General features: G+C 33.7%; 1 long non-coding RNA gene and 1 pseudogene across 1 annotated transcript; both read left to right on the forward strand.

Annotated features, from left to right (window-relative positions):
• The first annotated feature begins 1,501 nt into the window (after positions 1-1,501).
• LOC132641352 (uncharacterized) lies at positions 1,502-6,700 on the forward strand. Its single transcript, XR_009582822.1, has 2 exons — positions 1,502-4,749; positions 6,455-6,700. It is a non-coding gene; the product is annotated as an uncharacterized LOC132641352 (long non-coding RNA).
• A 4,816-nt stretch (positions 6,701-11,516) lies between these two features.
• LOC132639723 (wax ester synthase/diacylglycerol acyltransferase 11-like) lies at positions 11,517-15,931 on the forward strand (annotated as a pseudogene).
• The last annotated feature ends 5,517 nt before the right edge of the window (positions 15,932-21,448 follow it).

Genomic DNA, 21,448 nt, shown 5'->3' on the forward strand with positions numbered 1-21,448 from the left:
GAACTATATGAGGAAATATACATGGAACAACCTGTAGGTTTCATCGTTAAAAGCCAAGAAAAGAAAGTCTGCAAATTAAAAAGATCTATTTATGGCCTGAAGCAGTCTTCAAGGCAGTGGTATTTGAGATTTCACAAAGAGGTAATTTCATATGATTTCACCATGATCGATGAAGACCATTGCATCTATGTGAAGTAATCCAATGGAATGTTTGTAATTCTTTCCCTTTACGTGGATGATATTTTATTAGCCAAAAATAATTTGGAGTATGTGAAAACTATCAAGTCATGGCTTTCAAAGTCATTTGACATGAAAGACATGGGTGAAGCGGATTATATATTAGGGGTTAAGATCCAAAGAGATCATTCTAAGAAGTCTTTGAGTCTATCTCAAGAAACTTATATAAAGAAAATTTTGGAACGCTTTCGAATGAATAGTTGCAAACCCATGGATACTTCTATATCAAGCGGTGAGACTTTAAGCCTTGAAATGTGTCCAGAGATTGAAAAAAAGAAAAAGAAGACATGTCTCGAGTTCCATATTCTAGTGCGGTCGGGAGCTTGATGTACGCTATGATGTGTACTCGTCCGGACATTTGTTATGCCAAAAGGTCTGGTTAGCAGGTATTAGTCTAATCCTGGAAGGGATCATTAGAAAGTTGTGAAGAGGATCTTTAGGTACGTGAAAGGGGTTGTTGATTATTCACTATGTTATAGTGGAAATGATTTACACTTGAGAGAATATACAGATGTTGATTGGAGTGGTAACCGGAACGATAGAAAATCGACATCCGGTTATGCTTTCTTACTTAATGGTGGTGCTATTTCATGGAAAAGTAAGAAACAAACTTGCACAGCTCTTTCAACTATGGAAGCTGAGTTTGTGGCTTGTGCATCTGCAGTACAAGAAGCTGTTTCGTTAAAAAGATTCTTTGAGCATTTGGGCATAGCAAAGAATTCTCAAGGATCAATGATTTTACATTGTGATAGTCAAGCGGCTATTGCATACACAAAGGATCCTAAGTATCACAGCAAAACCAAACACATTGACATCAAGTATAACTTTGTAAGAGACACAGTAGCAAGTGGAGACGTAACTTTACAATACATACCTACGCGAGAAATGATAGTTGATCCTTTTACAAAGGCGATATCTAGAGACTTGTTTGAGAAACATGTTATGGCTTTTGGTCTGCATAGGACATAATTATATTTCTGTATTATAAAATGACTTAGTTGTTATGATATGTTCATCAATATTCTACTCTTGAATTTGTGTTCATATCTTATATGCGTGTGATGATGTAATTTTATTGATAAAGTGTGTCGAACATGTCGCGAACACTACAAGAAAAAGTCTTATCTGCGACCAACAATTAACGACGGGTTATAAATCCGGTCCTAAAAAGTATAGGTATAGGGATGAGAATTTTTTCTAGTCTATAATTCCCCAATAGTTGGCGAAGATACTACTTCTAGTCCCTAAAGATATGCATATCTGGTCCTAGTAGTAATACTTGAGCGGGGACAAAAAGCGCCACTTATTTATATAAAAAAAATAAAACACCTAAAGTTAAACACAAAAAAATTGGGCCGTTCATATATCTCCTATTCTCCTTCATCATTTTGGGGATAGATCCAAAATCTTGTTCATCAAAAATACCTAAAATTTCAACTCTCAGGTAATTATTTACTCTTGCTACTGGTTATTTTGTTGTTTCCTCAAAAATACTGAGTCAACCCACTCCTTCCTTCCCAGCAAAACCCTATAATCCCCATGCGTTCACACATTCAAAAATTCTATTCATATAATAAGTCAAATTCGATAGTCAAATTTATACTAACTCCATATTGATTTGGAAATTCCAATTTCAATTTAAGAAAATAAAATGGCATCAGAGATCTAGGTGGTTGAGGAGGTGGAATAATAAATGTCGAATCATCATCGTCTTCAATGATGGTTAACTGCGGCGGCGTTGAGGAGGATAATTTAAGAAACGATGTGTATGTGGCAGCGGCGTTGTTGGATATGGAGAAATTTCAGAGATTGGCATTTCTGATTTCCTTATTCTAATGTCGTTTCGGTGAGATCTTTTGTGCATTCTTTGTTTCTTCTCTCTATTTGTGGGCTTTTTATGAATGTGGGCTTTCTCTTCAATTTGTTGTTGGATGCTCTTTACGATTTTGGGTGCTTCTTTAGCTATTTTCTCTTCATTTTTCAACAGATGAATGCTTTACCTATTTTTTCTTATTTAGAGTGTTTATTTTAGAGCTCTCTCGTTTCGTAGATATGTATTTGAACTCTTTCTTTCGCTAACATGAGCAAGCGTTAAGGTTTTACCTTCCAGTTATTCTTCAAATTCTGAGATAATCCTTACTTATGTGGTGACAAATTCAAGAATGATAAGTTTATGCTATAAAATTTACGCTATATGATTTGCGAAAGTTGAGAATTTGTAGGATCTATTTTTTCTTGGTATGGGATCTTGTTTAAACCCATCAATTGATGATACTAATAGTGCAATTTTACTTAAATATCCTATTTTTACTGAACTTTGTTGGGTATAAGAGATTATCGTTGGGATTGCAATCTGTTCAGTTGTTGGTTTCTACACTTACAAAATGTCTCGCGTATGGTATACTTGCAGGAATCATCCACCTATATTAGCTGAATTATATCAAACCAAGGGCTGAATATGATTCTGCAGGACATGGACTATAAAGAAAAAAATAAAATAAGAATGTCGCATTTTCTTTTCAAAAGACTACTTAAATACTTTCTGTCAAATTGCAACATTATTTCAACTATGTTAGGAGTTTCTCATGTGGTGTTTAAATTCTATGAAATTGTCGGTGAAAAAATATTGGAGCTATACACATTACCCTTGTGCTATTGACTTCACAAATATAATGCCTTATTTTTAAGCTCACATGTTATCTGAATCATGCCTCTTGCATAAAAAAATACCCAATAAGTAGTTTTCTAAACATTGAGTCATTTTAATCTTTGTGTCGTTATCTGTGGTAGATGATGTAATGAAACGACCCGCCAGGTCATTTTGGTAATCAAATAACTGGTAATAATGCCTCCAAATAAATGATTGTATTCAATATTTTTGGATTTTGTTGTCCCGAAGCACAAAATTTATGGCCAGGAAACTATTGCGTCTATCGTTGGAGCTGGTGTGTATGGAAAATCTATGTGTAATTCACAGAGTTCATTTCATTTCTCACTGTATGTTTATTGGTTCACTCTAACTTATGTATTTAAGAGATTTACATCCTTTGTAGTGAGTACCTGACATTGAAAGTAGGACGTGTTCACACAAGTGTAGTTTTGGATCTGTTCTCTAAGTTGTCATCATAATTGGTAGCAAGTGTGAAGAGTTCACCTGCCTTCGATCATTGGTTAGATAACCATTTATCTCACAATTTTCAGTAGAAAATAGTTCTCGCTCTAGTTAGCTATTTAGCTTTTCATTATTAAGGTCCGAACTATGACGCCCAATAGGTTCCTTGTGATTTTAAGTTTGGAACCTTCAGTATTTTAAAGGTTTGGAATAAAGCATATAGATAGAGCTACTTTATGAAGAGTTATGGAACTATTAATGTTATGCTGGGCTGATTTAATATGTAGGTTTCTTGAATGTTGTAAAATTTCTATGTTAAATACGAGGTTCAGGTTTGTGATCACAAATAATGAAAAGTCGCCTACACAAAATTAGGTTTAGATTGTTATGCTATGTTTGTTCTTACTATCAGCCTCATTTTTCTTGCTGCAGGAATTCCAGGTTGGTTCATTATCTTGAACAGATATAGCACGTGTGATCTAAATATTAGTTTCAGTCCTTCCTAAAATATAATGTTCTTATTCTTTCTCTTATTCATCTGGTCATATTATTGCTTCAGAGTGTATTGCTCATTTTTTTTCCAGTTGCAATTTGTTTCTTCCTATTTTTGATGCTATCTTATATCCGACCCTTCTTGCTATTATAGCAGCCTATCATTTCCATTACTATAGTGTTTGTCAATAAAAAGGAAATAATCAGCTAAACTGCACACGATATAATATGGATACGATTTGAAACCTTGTTCCTTTATTATATGTACATGGTGTCAAGGTGAAGATCTCTTCTTTCACTTAGTGTAATATATATGAAGAAGATCTGAATATAGGTTGTGCCTGCTTAATGTGCATTCAACCATATGATGCGTTGTGATATCTATTTAATTTCCCTTTCTTAGTGCCTGGGTTCTAAAATAATACTTTCTGCACTTTTCGTGGTAGCTAGCCACTGCAGAATCAGCCCTGTTACTATGCATCCATCTACTTTTATCCTCCTCCCGGGGTCACTTTAAACATGTTTTAGATGTTTAACAGGTTCAGCAGCTGGGTAATTTCCTACTCATAGAAATTTCTCCTCATTCTAATGTATTTCCCGTAGTATCATTTACTTGTATACCTTTGCAGTTTTAATACAACCAGGAACAAAAAGTTTCAATCGTCTCTTTGTTGGGATAAGGCTCAACTTGACTCTTTATTTTTTCTTCTTCATCCAGTAGCACAAGTATTTACAATGTCTAAACTTGTTCAGCTAAACTTAACTCCTTTTCTTTTCTTCTTCACCCTGGTAAGCATAGGTTTTTTTTCTTCTCATGTTTGGCAAGAAGATACTGGTGCACTGCAGGTTTTAGGGAATATATTGAAGAAGTATATGCTGCATATGATCAACACAAACTAGAGACCATGGTAACTTCTCTTTTCTTTATCATCTTAATTTAGTTTTAACGTATGGACGACCTATTATTCTAGCATCTCTGTTGAACTGCCATCTCTTTCTATTTTTCATAGAGGTCGCATCTTATCAGTTTCTTTTCATATGTCCTTTTTCCCCTAAGGCTATATTCATTTTAAGTTTCTTTTACCAACTCTTTTATATGTTTTTCTTTTTGCTCTGTTGTGACTTTACTTTAATATTTTCAAATAAATGCTTCTTAACGCGTATAACCATTTCAGTTCTAGGTTAAAGATGATGTTAGCCATAGACAATAATTATTTTTATTTGAGTGGAGACATAAATGAAGAATAATTGGAGGTTTCATTAGATTGTGTAATGCCCTTTGTTTTCAGCTCTTATTTATGTAATTTGCTTGATGTCTAGCTCTCAAAATAGTTTGGTTATAACGTTAACAGGTTTAGTTTTTCCTGTAATCTTGAAATGTGTAATTGGACTATATATGAAAATGGAATTCTTTAAAGGAGAAGAAAGATACAGTATCCAGATTTTTCTATCCAATATGTTATCTTTTAGATACAATCCGATCTTTATAATTTTCTAAAGAGATTTGACTTTACAATCCGATTCTAGACTTCTGGTTTGGTTATGGAGATATGCTCAGTTAATCTGAAGCTACACTTTCATATATAGAAGACACCTTTGGTTACTTAGAACATTTCTTTAAATACTTGAGCTCAATAGTCTAGCCATGTGGTTTTGGTTAAACCAATTGAACGGGTAGTAAAAATTTATGTTCAAGTGTACCTTCTCCGTGTTAAAATTCCACTTTGTTTCTTGGTGAACTCTGTTATTTCTAGTCTTTCCCCCGACAAATTGCGTTAAAGCTAAAATTTATGTTTTAGCTAATAGATCCACGTAAATTAACTAATTTTCTTAGTATATTATTATTCCTTATGAAATTTATTATCATCCTATGCTAAGAGGGAAAACCAATAATTAGCTAAAAGTAGTAGGAAATAACAATCTCAGTTAGAAGCAAGTCTAACTAGTAATAGTAAGCAATCAAGCATATATTCTGAGCGTTGTAATTTGTTCTTTAGCTTATATTTACCCTTTAGCTTTGTTACTAGTCAATGTGTGAACTTATTTCATTCTATTTAGTCTGTGAATTCAAGATCTATAGATCTTTATGCATAATGGAGAACTGGTATTATGCATAGATTCAGCTAACATCATTTTAGATTAAAGTTTAGTTTGGGGGAATCCTAAAAAGCATTGTGTATCGGGTTTTTTTATGCTCACACGTCACTCATCCATAAAATTTCTGTTTGTATAACAAAGGGGTCAATTGATTGTGATGAAAAGGAAAAGAATGCAGCGGAAACATTGGATAAAGTTAGAAATGCATTATATTCTTAATCCATGCCTTTCCTTACAATTTCTTTAAACTAATCTACCACTGACTTAGTAACTATTGTTGCTGGTGTAATTATAACTTACTTTTAACTTTGTACTCTTGTTTAACTAGCTATATCAAAAGAGAGTATTAACTAAATATGGTCATTTTCTAAATCCTTTTTGCTATGATTGGCTATATTGTTACTAGTTCAGAACGTGTTTGGTATATGCAATGACGATGTTTAACAATTATTCGACCAATTTTTAAAGTCGATATTGGTAGTTTCTATTAAGAGATTTTCTTAATTTTGTTTACAGGTTCTGAAGACTCGAGTCTATAAAGTGAAGATGCAAATTTTGAAGACTTTCTTACGAGTCAATTATCATTTTGCTAGGAGTGTTAGCCTGAAGCTTATGCTATTTAGGAATATATATATATATACACACACACACACACTTATATTTGGCTGGGGTTTTGTGTAATAATACAATGACTAATAGGCTACTTTATTTGCTTTTTCTAATTAATAACAGAAGTATGAATGAAAGAATGGTACTTTCTTATGACGTTGTTTATAAATGTTAGATTGTATCACAAATTGTATGATAGTTTGTAATGAAGTGTGACAGAGGATCATAAAATCATGTGTTCGGTCCTTCATACACTTCCAGCGACCAGATGTTCTGGTCGTAAATAAGTATAGCCAGCTCATATATTTGATGCTGAAATCACTTTAAGGACAAGAAATCTGTTCGCTGAAATATTTTTTGGGACCAGTAAATCACTGGTCGCTAAAGGTGTTTAGCGACCAGTCATTTAATCTTGTCGTAATTGACCTTTAGCGGCGGAGCCTATAGCGACGGGTGGCGACCAGATTTTTCTGGTCGCTATTGACCATTAGGGACCAGAAGTAGGCTTTTAGGGACCATTTTTCCCTTCGCTAATGGCCATTTTTCTTGTGGTGGAAATTGGCTCTCTCACACTAGCAATCGCTTCTTACGTTGAGTAACGTGAAGAGATGAGTTCCACCACCATGTTATGACTTGTTTGTAAGCCAGATATGAGTTTCTCTAAGAAGATGGATTTGAGGATCATTGAAGAGAGAAGCTCAGGTTAGAGATCTGGAGGTGTCTAGATCAAGATCTGTACGGTGTTGAATAAGTAAATGAATGAGACACACGTGCCGCTAGAAGGTGAGAACACCGTATCACGTGTTTCATACCACATGTGCTAAGCGACCAATGGGTTAATGGAAGAATGGATCCCTGCTTTTTCATTGTGTGAGACCCTGAAAAGTTACATTAACTTTTCATTAGAATACCCTTTGACCTTTGAGTGTTTCTTGAAGTTTCAATCAGTGTTGCTACTTTAGCATGTCACTAATAGCCATGAGTGATTCGGCAATGCGGTGCATGTCTAGGAAAGTAGTTCATCTGAAATAGATAGATTCAAGTAGAAAGGGAAGACAATTAAAGAAATTAGTAATTTAACTTGTATTCACAGGCCGGCCATTACATTTACCATAAGGGTATAAAGTGTAATTGTGGATATAAAGTTAAACATGAACTCGAGTTCACCTCTATAGAGGACGAGGGATCAGATAACTAGCTACTGGTGTAGCGGATGAAGTCTGGAGTATTGCGAGTAATAAAATTCTCATGCTAGCTAGCAGTGAAACTTTTCACATGTGATTGAATTCCTACATGGAGCTCTTGTAAAACCTTAATAGGTGTAGCTCTTGATGCTTGCAGGTCGCACGAACTATTTGTCTGTATGAATAGCGTGTGTTATTGACATGGTATTGGTTTGTGTCTAGTCCACCATGTGGGAAGTGGGAGATGTTGGATATTCAGGTCTGGGTCGCCCATGTGGACTGACCCGGCCCGTTTTAGAAAGGATAATTATTGGGAGAAGTTACATTATAACTAAAAAGAAAAAAAATAATAAATAAATAAAACTGCTCCTAAACGTGGATACAAGAATGGAACGGTTTCTTTGAAAGGCGGTTCTTTTTTTTTTCTTCTCCTCATATAAGGGTAACAGTTCCTATAGAGAATGGAACTTACAGAAAAGAAGCAAAAATCCTTTCTGTTTCTTCTTCCTCAAAAACACCCAAAAGGTGACATCTAGTTTTTGAAGAATACTCCGTTTCCAAGAGAGATGAAGTTCGACTTGGAGCAATTGTTTTGGTGGTGAGTTCAACTATTTCCTCTGCAATCGAAAGGTACACAATTCGTTGTTGACTTGCCCCGATATTGTTTTCTAACAATTAGAAATGTTATTTTATGTACATTTCTGGAGTTCATCTTTAACCAAGTAGGCCCGCGTGCTCAATTGCACTATAGCTATCTCAAGAGTAGATTTCATGATGGATTATCCTCTATTTATCTATTTTAGTCTAAATTTGCTACACCAATTTCTTCATGTAAATACCACAATAACATATTGTTAAGGGAATAATTATAGGTTTTCTTCTGTTATGCTCTCTGGGATATAGTCCAGAGTGCAAGGATTTACTGAAGAAGGCCTTTGACTAAACAGTTTCTCAAAGTGTCTGATTGCGGCCTTAGATATTTTATCATTATCTTCTAGCCAGTTGCCTCTATGGTATTTAATTCTGTGAAGCTGGAGTCTCCTTCTTTTATCCTTGATGAAATTATGGAAGTAGCTACTGTTACAATATCCTTCCTCAAACCACTTGACATGAGCTTTTTGTTTGAGGAAGGACTCTTGCATTGTCATCCACTTGACATATTCTGCCTGAGCCTTATTAAGATCAGTCCTAGATTTCTCAAAGCTTTGGACAATATCCACCTCCTCAAGCCTTAACACCTCATCTTCTCATTCCTCCAACTTTTTAGTATACATTGCCAATGTCCTTTTGGACCACTTGCTAAGTCTCATTCCAAGATATTTAAGTCTCTGTTGAAGGATCCACATCGGGTTACCATCGACATGTGTACCCCAAATATCTTGAACAATATTCGCTTTTGATTTGAGTAATATTTGAAAAGAAAACTTTCAAAAACAAGTCACAGTAATTTTCCCAGCTGTCGGCTATTTCCTTCTGCTCTTCGTAGAGCAAATGGCACAAGGATAACCATTAAACTTGTGTTTAAGGTTTTGATTGCACCAACCACCGAGTTTTAAATGCGGATTTAAGATTTTTATTATGTATATCTGAGGATCTAAGAGATAAGAGAATATTAGCATTGCATTCATTATTCCTTTATACTCCTTTGGTCCAAAAATAAGTGTCGTCCTAGCAAAAAGAATTTGTCTCAAAATAAGTGTCGTCACCTGAGGAATTCAAGACTAAAATTGGCAAGTGTTTCCAACTATGCCCTTAGCATTAAAGAAATAGTCCTCTTTAATATTGCTCAATTCTTAAAAACATTTAATAAATTGAGGTAGTTTAGTAGACTCCACATCATGTTTATTGATTTCTTAATGGGCGTTAAGAATAGGTAGGGATGACAAGATTTGAACCCGTGACATTTTTTACCGAAAACAAAGGCGCTACCAAACTGCGCTACACCTCTTTCAAACGAATCCATTCGATTCTAAAAAGGATTACTAATCCTTAAATTTTCGAGGAATCCTTCATCGGTGGTTGTGAATGAATGATTTTTTCAATCTTTTCGACCTTGGTTTCATAGGAGCAAGTCGGAAAGATTGAGAAATAGAACCATCTGATTTAATTCGTTCTCAATGGCCACGCGAATTTGATATGACATTGGAGAAGCAACCCTTTATCAAAAATTATATTATTATATTATTTTTAATAATAAAAGGGGTTCCAACGATAAGATTAATTTGTCTAACATATATAATAATAATAATAATAATAATAATAATAATAATAATAATAATAATAAATAAGACGAATAAATGAGTTCTTTTTTATTCTGCATCTTCACGTGACTCAATAGGATAGATTGACCTATTTCATACTTCTATCATTTCCACTGAAAAAAAAGGTAGAGCATATAGATATTCCTTCTGTCTCAAATTACTTGTCGTCCTTATTAAAATTATACATCTAAATATACTTGCCATTTTAACTAACCAAGATACAAGTAAGTAGGTTTTTTCCCATTTTACCCTTTGTATGAATAACAACATTGAAAATGGAGTAAAATAGTCAAAATGATATTCTTATAGTAATGCTTTCTTATGGATAAAATAGTCAAAATGCTACCCCTTTTTAATATTTTCTTAAGTGGCGTGTAAATAAAAAAACGATAACTATGTTGAGACGAAGGAAGTAGCAACCAATTTAGCAATAACTAAGAAGGTGCAATGTTTCTAAACCATAACTTTCCCAAAAGTAAATTATCAAGACAGTTGTGCTTTTAATGAGAGCTTCCTTGTACGGTTGAAATCTCTCTACTCAAAAAAGAAGAAAAACATTGTCTACACCCAATAAATATTCCTTTCTTCTTTAAATATAATTGGAACCTTTTATCAGCAATATTGGTCTCATAGTTGGGTTAATCAGATATCATCATTTAATAAATATTGGTTCTATACATGGAGCGTGGTGGAGAAAAGATAATTCTCAAACCAATCCGAATATCAAAGAATTTTAATGAAGAAAAAGAAGCAATATTACTGAGTCCACCAACTCGAATGTTTCATGAGCCTAACTACAATGTTTACATTGTAGCTATTATGGGCTGGAAAGTACCAATTGAGGTTGATGCCATCAAAGCTGAAATACAACGCAAGTTGCTTAAACACCCACGCTTTTCTAGTTTGCAAGTAATTAACAAAAGTTTGGTTTACAGAATAGTTCCCTTACAAATAATCTGATTGTGTTTTTGCATTGTTAATTCATATTGTAAATCTTAAATTAAACTTGTAGGAAAATTGATACTGGTTTGTGCATTTAGCACAAATAAGGTACTATTTCATCTGTTCCATTTTATGTGACACTTTACTATTGAAGATTCAAATGCGTTTTTAGTTACCATATTTTAAACACTTCTTTAATATTTTAAATTATTAACTATTGTGACTTACATTACTTTTTCTTTAATTTGAAAAAAGAACTTGACGATTCTTTGTTATTCACCGAAAATAAATTTGGCCCTCGTATTACGATTGTGTCACTTAAAGTGAAATGGCTGAGTAAACTTTAAGCATATAGAAAAGTGCTTGAGTCATGTCGGGTGCATTATTGTATCTGATAAGGCAGAAGTTACTCTGCAACAATAAAAAATTGTTCCCTTGACAAAAATTATTAAGTAATGACGAAGTCAGGAACTAGCGTACAAGTTGCTTTAGACAGCTATCTACTATCATGTAGTTTTGGCACTTAATTCAGTGTCTAGCTTATATGTAATGACAACTTAAAATATATCAATGTTATCTAGTTTATTATAGCAGGTGGGGTTCAGGCCAAACAAACAACCTCTTGCAGAAATGTAAAGTAAGGTCCAACCCTTCCCTGAGAGCTTAATGCCCCAACTAATTATTATTTGTAGTTGTTTTTCTAAATATATGGCCAGATAGTACCGTAACATCTTTAATTATAAGGTTGATGTATAAAATTTAAGTTGAAGTTTCCAATTTGCGTTGAAACGTTAATAGGTTATGGACGAGAGTGATGGAAGAGGAGAAATGAGATGGGTTCCCACGACAGTGAACATAGATGATCATATCATAGTGCCCCAAATCGCCGATGATAAAATGGATACTGACAAATTGGTCGAGGAGTATATATCAAACCTAAGCACCACAACTATTGACATGTCGAAACCTCTGTGGGATTTTCACACCCTTAATGTGAAAACCTCACAGGCTAAGGCAACTTCAATTAGCCGTATTCATCATTCTCTTGGGGATGGAGTTTCCCTCATGTCCCTCTTACTCTCTTGTTTTTGGACAATTTCTGATCCTACTTATCTGCCGACACTCCTAGTTTCATCTTCTTCTAAGGACAAATCAAATTTGTCAATAAGCAATAGAGAAGATATTTGGTCGTCGATATGGCAATACCTCGTAAAGTTGTGGTTGCTCATCAAACTTTTATTCAATACAGTTGTGGATGTTTTGCTGATTACAGCGACAACGCTCTTCTTGAAGGACTCTCAATCACCTTTCATGGTTGCACATAGGTCCAATCGTCAAAGATTTATCTATCGGACTGTTAGCTTTGACGACATTAAATTTGTTAAAAGTGCAACAAACACTGTAAGTATATACTCCATCTGTTTCATTTTGTCACGGTGGGCAAATATGATGGGAAAGAGATTTGAACTATATGCTATTTTAGAAACTTTAAGGGTCAGATGACATATTTTCTCTCCTGCTCTTATTCATTTTAGCCTCAACTAGCATCCGCTTTTTTGGTGTACTCCCTACGTCCAAATTGATGTGGTACAATCTGATTGGGCATGGAGTTTTTTTAAAATATAAAATTTTTGAAACTTGTAGTCTAAAATAAGATTTAGACATTTGTGTGAAATAAATCGTCTCATTAAGTTGTAAAGTTCTAATTTTAGAATTAAATTACTTTTAATATTGAAATGTGACATTATTTTTAAAATTAATTAAGAAAAATATGTTACATAAATTGAGACGGGGTGGGTGGATATATATATTTCCTAGGGTGCTCCAAGCCTAGGCAATAGTGCAGAGCCAAGTTGACACATCAAGTCCTTGACAGCAAGTTATTGTGATGGACCTTCCCCTAAAATTGAGTTAATTTCATGTGATCGCTGACCACGTATTAAATATTATGTACAATAATAAACTGAGATAATTTGGCTGTACGTAGCTGACAGCCTGCCACATCGCACCCACCTAATTGATGATTAAGGGGGTCCAAGATTGATCTTACTTTGATAGCTTAATCCCCATACATATAGTTCCTAAATAAATATAGGGCATTTTATGCCTGTGTAGCAGTAAGTAAATCTTTCACGAAACATAGGAGTTTACTCTTAAGATCCTAAATTATTGCAATGAGTGTCATTAGATAGATGCAATTTTCCATCGTAAAAATTTAGAGGACAAAAATGAAATTCTGATTTTGGAATATTGTTCGGTAAGTTATGTGCATGACTGCCTTAATCTAGCTAGTAGTAGAATTTCCTGAAGAAACTGGATTTTGAGTGCATTTCTCTATTTCACCAGTTTATTCTATTTTGAATTTTGAAAGTAACTTTATTTCACTGTTTTGGCCTTTATGGCTGGGACCTAAGCCCCTTTTTGTATTCTTCTCTTGTAAATTTGGACAGTTAATGACGATATACTGGGGATAACACAAGCAGCTTTATCCCGTTATATCCACCGAATATACAGTGATTAAGCTCCATATTTAGCTCAATTTTAGAAATGTAATTTTATGTACAAAGTTGAATTTCTGGAGTTCATCTTTAATTTTACAAAAGACTTCATGCTCAATTGCACACTCTAGCTACACAAATTTTAGATTTCATGATATCCTCTCTATTTATCTCTTTTTGTCTAAATTTGCAACCCATATTTTCCCTGTAAATACCACAACAACAGATTGTAAAGGGTATAAGATGTATTTCATCACAATAAATAAGTAAACAAACATAATAGATAAATCGATGTATCTTGCCCAGAACTCAAAACCTATAAATCATGTTAGGGGAGAGTCAAAAGGGTACTTTAAGAACTAATATTTTTATTTTTAGCTACGTAATTAAGGTTGAAAGTGTTCGACCAAAAAAAAAGAACGGAAAAGGGCCAAATATACCCCTGTACTATTGGAAATGGGCCAAATATACCCCTCGTTATACTTTAGGTCCTAATATACCCTTACCGTTATACTTTGGGCACAAATATACCCCTCCACCATTAAAGTTGTCCACCTTGGACATCCTATGCTACATGACAATGATATTTGGTGAGATTGATGCCACTTGGCATTGCCACCACATCACTCCTAATCCATTTTATTCCTCCCATCTTCCACCACTAAAATTTCCAATCTCCACCACCATTTCCACCATGTCAAAATCAGAATCTCTAAGCTAAAGCGGTTTTAAATGCAAAAAATGAAAATTTCTCTGACACCAAACAAAAGGCAAGAGAGACATGAAGTGAAGCACCACAAAACAATATGAGTAAAACTAGGATATGAAAGGTCCCAGTTGCACTGAAACAAGATCTAACCTTGAGGAAAATACACAGTCTTTTACTAAGTTTGATACTATCAGAATTATTTCTAACAAAACAAGCAAAATCTCCCAAATCATATACTCAGCCACGGCTTGAATACGTAGGGCAACTTTACCACTTCTTTTTTTAATTGATTGTGCTTGCCAGTTTTGTTGGATTATTTTTTGCTTACTTCATGGTGGAAATGGTGGTGGAGGGTGGAAATTTTAGTGGTGGAAGATGGAAGGTATAAAATGGGTTAGGGGTGATGAGGTGGCAATGCCAAGTGGCATCCACCTTATCAAATATCATTGCCATGTAGCATAGGATGTTCAAGGTGGACAACTTTCACGGGGGAGGTGTATATTTGTGCTCAAAATATAACGGTAAGGGTATATTTGGACCCAAAATATAACGAGGGGTATATTTAGCCAATTTCCAATAGTACAGGGGTATATTTGGCCCTTTTCCAAAAAAAAATAAAAAGGGTAGTGTATATTTAATTTGTGGTTGCATGTAATAATGTAAGATTGCTTTTTAACCATGCTAGTCAAACTTTTTAATGTGTTTATTCCTAACATGACCGTAGAAGTTGAAGGCAAGAGGAAGTTTTCGCTAGAACGAATGAGATGCAGAGCCCCTGTTACAGTGAATCTGAAACTAGCTTTACGAGTTCAAGAGAGTATTTCTTCATGTACATGTTAAAAATGAAGACCTTCGAAGATTATCTATAGAGTTCACTTGATTGATGTAGAAATATTTTGCTTAAATATTGATATACAATGTTGTTAATTCAATGTAAAAATATCAGATTATATGTTCCTGATTAATTAAGTTCACATAATCTTACATAATCAGATATGTAATTGTTTTTTATTAAAAAAATATATGTGGCAGGCTGTAGCTGAAATGGTTGAGGAGAATGCCACAGCGATACAAGGAAATTGTTTCGGCTTTGCCATAATTCCCTTAACTCTAGCCCAATTAAAGAGTCCTCTCGATTATGTTCGCAAGGGTAAGATAGCTATGGATCGAAAGAAGCATTCTCTTGAGACGCGATGCACCTTTTATATTTTACAACTGATCCTCAAGTTCTTTGGCTCTCGGGTACTACTCTTTTTCTCTTACTCACTTTTCAACAAAGAGGAGATGTTTGATTCTTTATAATTTTTTCTATTTCCTTTATTAGTTGTCCTTGTAATTTAGACCTAACTTCTTCTTCTTTTGCTCTGGCATGCACATAGGGTGCGACAAGACTTGCTGAAAGAATTCTATCTCAAACAACATTAATCTTTTCAAATGTAGCCGGTTCGCTTGAAGAAGTATCTTTGGCGGGCCATCCATTGACATTCCTTGTACCAACATGTTATGGACATTCAACTGTAAGTTTCTTTAATCAAATCGATTATTAACCATGCTCAGTCACAAATTAGTTGAGATAAGTTATACGAATCTTCTAAGATCAAAATCTCTAAATTCAAATGCATGCATATTGTAGGGGCTAATGATTCATGCGTGTAGTTACGCCAAGAAGTTAACATTTGTTATGGCAGTTGATGGAGAAATAATTCCAAATCCGAACCAGCTTGGCGATGATTTTGTCGGTTCATATCAAAGAGGCCGCCCTCTCAAAATTGAGAACCAAGGTTGACTAGCCCATTTGACATTTGAAAGCTCCTCAATAAATCATTGACGAGTACAGTTGTGATATGTACATTTATTGCTCAAAATATTATATTTGGTCACATAAGATTGTCGTAACATTGTCACGAAGTAGAACTATTATCCATGTGTACCTATGTTATTGTCAACAATATAAGATACAGTCAAACCTCTCTATAACAGCATGGTTGAGTCCGAAATTTTCAGCTGTTATAGAGAATGACTGTTATACATCTATAACAGCATTGACATTTAAATAATACTTCGCTATTATAGGCAAAAAAGATGCATAAAATCTAATTTTCATTTTTAATTGTCAAATTCTAAACTTAATCATACTTTGTATAACGAAGGAAAATTGTTTAATGATGAAAATATATATATTCATATGATATTCTTTGTCATAAATAGTGTATTAAATTATCAAATATTTGGTCAAAATTTCACTCTTATTATTGGTAATCATAGATATTCTATTTTTATAAAGATGACTAATTATTATATTACCAAAAAAAGAAGATAGCTGTTATATGGAGATAATTTTACAAAGAGCGTACTGCTATAAAGTCGGTTGTTGCTGTTATAAGTGAAATACTGTTATAGAGAAGTAAAGTATAACATAAAAAATCGGTTCCGAAAAATCTTAATTGTTATAGAAAGATGTTGTTATATGAGGGTGCCGTTATAGAGAGGTCTGACTGTACTTCCTAATAAGATCCAAGTTGTGTAAATAACAGGACACATCTACATATAAGTCACACTGATGTATAATAGGTGAATTATTCCGCAACAACCACTTATCATGTAGGTAGATGCTTCCTCTCTCTCTGTTAATTCCCATCACTTTTATCTTTGGCCATGATACAATTATATTTGAAGTCTTTCAGGGAATGTAACGACTCCTTATAATTAATCAAAACACAAGCAAATAATATAGTGTTAAAGTAACAATTCAAAATTTTGGAGCTAATCTACATTATTTCAGATGTGAAATTTAGTTGGGAAGTCTGTTCAGTTGAATCGAGACTCCCTAGTTAACTTCCAAATTATTCTGTATAAAGATAGGATCAGAAGAAAAAAAGAAAACAAAAACTATTATCTCATATCTAAAGTTTAATGCCGATTATCGTTTCACCTAATCTGGAAAGATTTTGGTTCACTTGTTAGCCCACAAGTTTGTATCGTTAGAAAAGTGACAACACTTTCCTCGATTGTCAGCAGCAACTCTCAGATACTTGTCGGATAACGAATGGCACAAGAACTTAAATTGAGAGTTCTTATTGCACCAACCACCGATTTTAAATGCGGACTTAAGATTCTTATTTCTTTTCATGTATGTCTGCGGATTTAAAAGAGGTAAGAGATCACTGCATTCATTACTCCTATATTTGCATGACCCTTGACGTCGGATGGGGCTCCTCTCCATTTTCATGTCTCCATTTTCCCCAAATTCTTACTTGGATGAGAGACACATGGCATGAGTTAAAATTAATGGTTAAGATTTAATTAACTAAATCAAGGTTCTAACCATAATTTGAATAATAAATATTTCATATAATTTGCTTCCAAAAATATTAGTAGTAATCCCACAATTATAGCTACAGATTATTTTATCCATAAATATATTTAAAGAAAATCTCCCAGTCTCTCTCTTCCTACAGTTTCGTACTTCCTCACAAATATTGTCACACCCTTTTTTTTTTACCATAAATAAATAAAAACAAATTAGTTTTAGATTTATTTAAAAGGGTTTTTCCAATTAAAGTGACGTTTTGAAAAGAGATTATTTTATTTATTCAGAGTCGCCACTTGGAATTGAGTTTTGGTGTTCCAAGTCACCTTATTGAATCCCTGATCAAAAGGAAAATTGAATCTTTAATTATTGGTTTGCGAAAACAAAAGTCCGGGTAAGCAATTCTGTTGATCGGGGAGAAGGTATTAGGCATTCCCCGAGTCCCGTGGTTCTAGCACGATCGCTTTATCAACTTGTGTTCGGCTTAAATTATTTTGGATAAAATGTATTTATTTAGCTATGCCTATGATTCGCTGAAATATTATTGACCTTTTCCTAGTCTTGACTAAGACGCGTAGTTGCGACCTCAACCTCGACATACGCCAGCTAGACGCGACCTTAACTTGTGTATCGCGCCTAGAAATTTTAACCTACTTGCCTTGCTTAAACCATGATGATTATTTGGTCCCTTTTCCACTCATATTATATCGAAGAAACCCATCAAATTTTTAGATATATTTTAAAACCAACAGATCGCACTAAATTGGAAGAAAATCGCGGATACAGTCACATAAACAAACTACCAATTGCAATAGAGAAAGGGAAAAATGGATATATAAATTATATTATGTAAATTAATATATTATGATTTATTTTTATGATATAAATATAGTACAAGTAATATTCTTAGCGTACGCATGATTCTGATTATCTAATGTATAGACAAAAAAAAAATATTTTAATCTTGACATCCATTAAGAAAGATGTTACCACAGTGAATAAGATATCATTGATGGGAAATAAAATATAATCAAAGAATGATAATCAGTAGTTAGTTCATATATTCGAAAGAAGAATAAAACTAATAATAAAATAAACATTGTTAACTTTGATTGCATAGAAATAATGATTCCCCATAAAAACCATTCAAACCAAATATCCAGATTCAAAATTCATAACCAAAGAAAATTTAACTAAATGAAAGTTCCCTTTAGGCTAAAAATATACTAAGTATTATCCCATTGGTAAATTAATTGAAAGGATGGAAATAAATTGAGATTATACGGGCAGTCAACTAAAATAGATTTAAACTTCTAGTTAGGATACCATACAAATTTTGAGTTCATCTTTATCTCTTGATTTTAATTACATTTAAAGCTAATTATGCTAATATTACTGCTATTCCATTCTATTCTTGCTAAACAGTGGACGGTTGCTAAAGTATACACATATGATGAGTTTATTTATCCTTCGGGCTTAATAAACAGAAACGATAATTAAAAAGTGATACGTCTCATATAATCATGATATTGAACTATACAAAGAAGACTGAGTGTTACCTTTTGCGAAAATATCTCGCTGAAAAATAATAATATGAAGCTACAATATTCTACCGATTTCCCAGTTACTAACGACTAACTTCAAGTCCACGAACTCGAAACCACGAACGGAAATCTCGAACTAGAACTTTAAAGAAAACCTTTATTTTTTTTATTTTTTTGTGTTTGCTGTTTTTATGTTTCTCCGTGTTTCTCTTTTTTTTTTTTTTTTTTTTTTTTTTTTTTTTTTTTTTTTTGTTCTCCTCCCCGTTCCTATGTGTTGTGTTGCCTTATTTATAGTGTATGTGTGTGGGTGTTCTGCATAATTAAAGGGACGTGTGGGAGTGAAAGGTTAGAGGATAATGTTTGGGGAGAGTTTAAAGAGGTGAGGGGTTTAAAAGAATTGGGAGGATTGGTTTTGGGATAAGGATTGTGGTAGAAAGAGGTAAAGGAAATGGGACTTAGGAGGATTTGAATTTGTAACAGATTAGTTTGTTTAGGTGAGTATGGATACTTTTTTTTTTTTTAACAGATAAAAATGCTAACTAATCACTTTTTAAAAAAATATAGAATAGTTAAATAGCTAGTCCAAAATAAAGAAAACGTAACTAAGCGAAATACTAAAACCACTAGCTTATTTATCAAAACTTAAATTATAAGAAACATATTTTGTAAACTTCCTTTTTAAAAAAAAAAAAAAAATAGAACTTATCCTAAAATGTGACTCTATATTTGTAGCTTTTGATCTTTTAAAAGTACGAATTACTAAAAATGACTTAAAAATTAAAATATTTAATTAAACCTAAAAAAATTATTTAAACGCTAAAAATGGTGTAAAAACTTATGTTCGGTCAAAAATTAGGTGTTCACAGAATGTCCCTCTTTGCTTGGAAACATGAAGAGTTTTCAGGCAAAGAACTGAACACTGTGACTGATTTTTGACCTGACCATTATTTGAAAGGCGAAAAGATATAAAAGAAAAGGATGTGACCGAGTCCTAGTTTTGGGCATCCTAAATATCCCGGGTTATAAGGGAATCAGGTCACGTGTAGTTCAAGTGGGTAAAAGGATGGAATGATGAGTTGGATGATCGAGTGAGGTCCCTTCGAGGTTTCGGTTCGTGGCTCCTGTTATTACATTAAAGAAATGAAAAATACAACAAAAGAAGAACGGAAATACAAGATCCTATTTACTCTACTTGTCTTGAATCTTCCTTTAGACCTTCATTTGGATCTTCAGTTATCACCTCACCTTCTTTCGGTGGGTACCTTGATCTCAAAGTATGATCTTGAAGTTAGAATTTGAGACTTCAAATTGCAACTTGGAATAAGTTGTTGATGCTCTTCCGAATAACAGTTCGTAGAATATTCTTGGATGCTTGTTTCTTGATTAGAAGTTGAGAAGATGTATCTTGAGACGTTGGGCCACCTTATGTGTCAAAGCTAACTCTAGCAGCCTTCGAGATTGAACATTCTTCTTTCTCTGACTAAATATGGAACTTCATTCTTGAATATCAATTTTGTGCTTGCGGGCGAACCTGCAAGCCACCAAAGACAAACAAAAACTAACAAAAATTTTCTGCCCTAGTTTGTACTAGGAAAATCTTGTGAGTGTTAGCAAAATCAGAAACCACTTGGGACTATATTCGGAGGTAGTCAACTCGAAATTTAAAAACATGACTTTATTTTGAGGTAGTCGACCTGAAAGAATGACAATATTCTGAGGGTAGTCAAACTAAAATTTTAAAAATATGACTGTATTTGGAAGCAACCAACCCAAAATTTTAAAAATATGATTGTATTTGGAGGTAGTCAACCTGAAATTTAAAAACGTGATTTTATTCTGAGGTAGTCAACCTATGAAAATATGACTTTATTTGGAGGTAGTCAACCTGAATTTTAAATATGTGACTGTATTCTGAGGTAGTCAACCTGAAAATATGACTTTATTTGGAGGTAGTCAACCTGAATTTTAAATACGTGACTGTATTCTGAGGTAGTCAACCTGAAAATATGACTTTATTTGGAGGTAGTCAACCTGAAATTTAAATATGTGACTGTATTCTGAGGTAGTCAGCCTGAAAATATGACTTTATTTGGAGGTAGTCAACCTGAATTTTAAATATGTGACTGTATTCTGAGGTAGTCACCCTGAAAATATGACTTTATTTGGAGGTAGTCAACCTGAATTTTAAATAAGTGACTGTATTCTGAGGTAGTCAACCTGAAAATATGACTTTATTCGGAGGTAGTCAACTTGAAATTTAAATACGTGACTATATTCTGAGGTAGTCAGCCTGAAAATACGACTTTATTTAGAAGTAGTCAACCTGAAAATATGACTTTATTTGGAGGTAGTCAACCTGAAATTTAAAAACATGACTTTATTCAGAGGTAGTCAACCTATGAAAAAATGACTTTATTCGGAGGTAGGCAACCTAAAATTTAAATACGTGACTG

This window comes from Lycium barbarum, chromosome 5 (assembly GCF_019175385.1).
Source record: "Lycium barbarum isolate Lr01 chromosome 5, ASM1917538v2, whole genome shotgun sequence".
NCBI classification, from domain to species: domain Eukaryota; kingdom Viridiplantae; phylum Streptophyta; class Magnoliopsida; order Solanales; family Solanaceae; genus Lycium; species Lycium barbarum.